The following is a 3,813-nucleotide window of genomic DNA, read 5'->3' as shown; positions in this document are numbered from 1 at the left end:
AAAAATGAAACAAATAGAGAAAAAAAAAGTGAAAGAAACTTTTTATTCAGCTCACTAAACTTATCAAAAAATACAATCTAAAATGCCCCTACGACTTTTTTCCATCCACTTATGTGCTGTTAAGACTTGCGGAGTCAAATCAGCTTGGAGTAATGTAGCAAATAAAATAAAGTGTTTCTGTCTCCCCTATTTTATATTTAGTAAAATACTCGGAACATATAATAAAGAATCCATGTCTATAAAGAGCATTAATTAAAAGCGTGTTGAAATGAGTTTAAAAGAGAAATGACAGTTTCCAAAGACATAAAATGGATCGAATTTTTAACTTGATGTCATTTAAAAGAAATAAAATTTTAGTATAATATGTTAGAATGTCAAATAAGAATTTGTGGATTGATATGATTTTTCTACATATTTACGGAGTGTGTAACTATTAGTGTTGGTCTCGTGGGGTATTTTTCGAACCCTACACGAACTCAATTGAATCGTAAAAGAGAAGAAGAGGAATACTATCAACATAGACATCAACCAATCTTTGATTTATTTCATAACTTAGATTCTTGATACTAGTTTAGATCTCAATATCTTTGAAACCCTGAGATGTACGTATATGAATCTGTACTCATCAGATTCAGCTGATAAAACTGTAGAAGATAAAATACAAAATCTTTAAGATGGGTATTATTGTGTGCCTCCGTGAGAGAGCACGCCAAAGGACCCAAATAACTACATAAATAATTATGCTGGAGATAATAAATTGATGCAAAGAGATTCGATGTCATGCTAGAATTTGAAATCGGTTAGGTTCATTTATATTGTGTAATTGGTATCGGATTTATTCCAGAAAAACCAAGATTTTTAATACCTTTAAGCTTTTGGGAAAATGAAATGTGGCTTAATAGCTTGCTGGATCTGTAGACCTTTGACTACTATGTGTTGGATAGAGAGTCCAGTAAACGTGAATATAACACTATTGCCTCCTTGCATGCTTCCATTTCAAGGCAATGGCCAACATGGAAAATGAGTTTCTTCATCAAAGCTTATGCTAGGTGCAATACCAGTTTGGAGACTGTAGTTGAACTCGGAAGGGGTGTGTTTGAGTGTGGGACTTAACTATGGATCCCTACTTGTATAAGAAATTTTTTTGTGAAATTCTGCATTAATTTTCGGAAATAAATTGAAGTATACATTTTCCTTTAATTTCGGGTTTTATAATTCACTCCCTGTTTACTTGTACATGCATGATCTGTGCTTCATAAACTATGTCATGTCGGTATGTAAAACTAAAATAAAGCAAAAATAAACGTGGTCATCCAGACAGTTTGAATAATATTTGAGAGAAGAACAGATTAGCTCTCATGACGTGATATTAGATCAGTTGCAAGCAATTGTGAGACGAAGGCAAGGAACAAAAATCCAACTTCGTATATGTATAGCAAGTACATGCACTTTTTCAGGAGCTATAAGCCAGCCTCAGTGACCCAAACCCTCTGGGATGAAGACACCCTTGATCTTCATTTCCGAGGGTATGTAGGTCAATCAACGTGTATATCTGGTCATGTAACAATCCCAAGTACTCTCCTAGATCCAGAAACAGCACAAAGAAGGGTATTACTGTTTCCAGCAGGACGGAGTACTGAAAAAGTCTGTGCAAGAGTGCCAATTCACATTCCGCATAGGACAACTTGTCGGAGAAGACCATCCGTACAGCGTGTAAAGCCGTTCTGAAGCGTCTGAGAGTTAAGGCAAATGGAGGATGTGGAATGAACTGACAATCATTTTGAAGGAAATTTTAGGCTGATTGCCATGGTATACAAAGATGTTTCGAAAAAATACAAATTTGTGTACTTTCTTGACTGTGGAAGTTATCCTATGAGTACTGGGTTATCTTGTAGACTAAAATTACTATGATGTCGATTCTTAATTCTACTTCAAGTCAAACAAGGACTTATAAGACCTGAGCAAACCCTCCCATCCCCTTTCTTTCTTGCATGAGTCAACGACCTAATCCTTAGTTTATACTTAGATATTATCTTCTCCAGAATTAATAATAATGATAATACTTTTAAAGAATAAAAAAGTATGTTAAAGCTTTAGCAACAAATGTAATTCCCACTTTCTAGGACATATTTTATACACCTCTACGCATAGTGATTGTAGTAACCCACATCTATTGAAGCAGTCAAACTGACAGAAGAACTAAGATTTCGTCAATTCAATGAAAATGAAAAAAACCTTGACTTGACTCATTGTTCAAAAACTCATACTTGATAGTCATAACTCAAATCCAACCCTAATAACTATTTTCGAATTTTTTCCTCTATAGATAGACGCATGTTATTAATAAAAGACAAATTTATCAACATATCATATATTGATTTATTTTTCTTTCAATTAAATTAGTGATTAATTAACTATCTATCATAAAAAAAAAAAAAAATCCTCATTGACCCCGACGTGATTTGAACACGCAGCCTTCTGATCTGGAGTCAGACGCGCTACCGTTGCGCCACAGGGCCAGTTCTCTAAATGAAATTTTTTGTAAATACATGTATTAAAAAATTTGCAAAGAAAATGTGAATGAATATTGCATGGACATTTATGTAGTCATTTGCCCATATAAGCCTTCCTAATAACCATCATCGATCCATCTTTACAATTTGTTGTTCTTATTTTCCAAATCAATAAATCATTCCTTTTTTTTAATGTTGTCATACAAAAAAAATATATATTTTATCCAAGACATTTACAAGCACTATAGCCATATTTGTAATAATGTATATCCAGAAGTTGGTCCACTATTCCCTATATAAATCTAGGCACCAAAACTTACCTATGTAACAACAACTACAAATAATAATAATCTTTTTATATATAAATATAATATCAATTGACCATAAATAGTAATCATCAAATATGAACGAGTTCATATCTTAAATTTTAATCAATGTAATGTAATAATGACTTATAGACTTTATTTTGTAGTGATGTTCTTCTGCTTATTTGTCAAACTCGAAAATAAAAGCTTGAATTAAAGATAGTGGAAAATTAGTTCTGGTAACATACCTCAAAGTAGTCCAAAATGTAATAATTAAAACTCCGCTAACAATAAATTATTTTATAACTGAAACACAGACTCGTTTTTGCTTTTCCTTATTTCGGCCAATACTGATTGAATGGAACAATGACCTGGCATATTAATTCTGGTCCATCCTATCCTTTGTTTTGTAATTTAAAGTGTTACTGAGATTGTATAGAGGGTTTCTCAGTACCCCCTTAATGTTTTATTATTAATATATTTATCACTACTCATAATGGAAGTATTTTTTTGTTGTTGCTATTTTGAAGAGCCTAAGGAGGGGTTGTGTAGCATACTCACGATTGGATGAGTAATTTTATCATTAGTAACAGCATTATTTATGATGCTAAGAATAAATTTCTGATATTATTAGGGATACCTATTTTACCTCTGGGTTTAATGGGCCATTCGCCCCCACGGATCTCAAATATACATTGAGGATGTCGTTCGATTGGTTTAATTCCTTCTATGGTGATGATGTCGGCTTATACATGATGTTTCTCCACCTGCTTTAATGTTCCGAGGATAAGCAATAGTATGTTTTCTCTTATACGAAGGAAAAATAATGTTAACTGCTTTGGAATATACAAAACACATATTGAAGTTGCAACTATACTAGATATGTAATATTTGCTATAATAAATGACCTTTGTTGCCAATTGCTCTAAATTTATATATCCCCATAACTATATAGAAGCTTGTGGTATCCATTTGGATTTCATACTCTCGTTAAC

The 3,813-nt window shown here is 32.7% G+C and overlaps 1 non-coding gene across 1 annotated transcript; it reads right to left on the bottom strand.

The window, feature by feature from the left end:
• Positions 1–2,447: 2,447 nt before the first annotated feature.
• Positions 2,448–2,519, bottom strand: TRNAW-CCA (transfer RNA tryptophan (anticodon CCA)). Its single transcript has one exon. It is a non-coding gene; the product is annotated as a tRNA-Trp (tRNA).
• Between the last annotated feature and the right edge of the window lie 1,294 nt (positions 2,520–3,813).

This window comes from Lepeophtheirus salmonis, chromosome 1 (assembly GCF_016086655.4).
Source record: "Lepeophtheirus salmonis chromosome 1, UVic_Lsal_1.4, whole genome shotgun sequence".
NCBI lineage: Eukaryota > Metazoa > Arthropoda > Copepoda > Siphonostomatoida > Caligidae > Lepeophtheirus > Lepeophtheirus salmonis.
The sequence above is the reverse complement of the archived record's forward strand: the minus strand, read 5'-3'. Positions and strand labels throughout refer to the sequence as shown.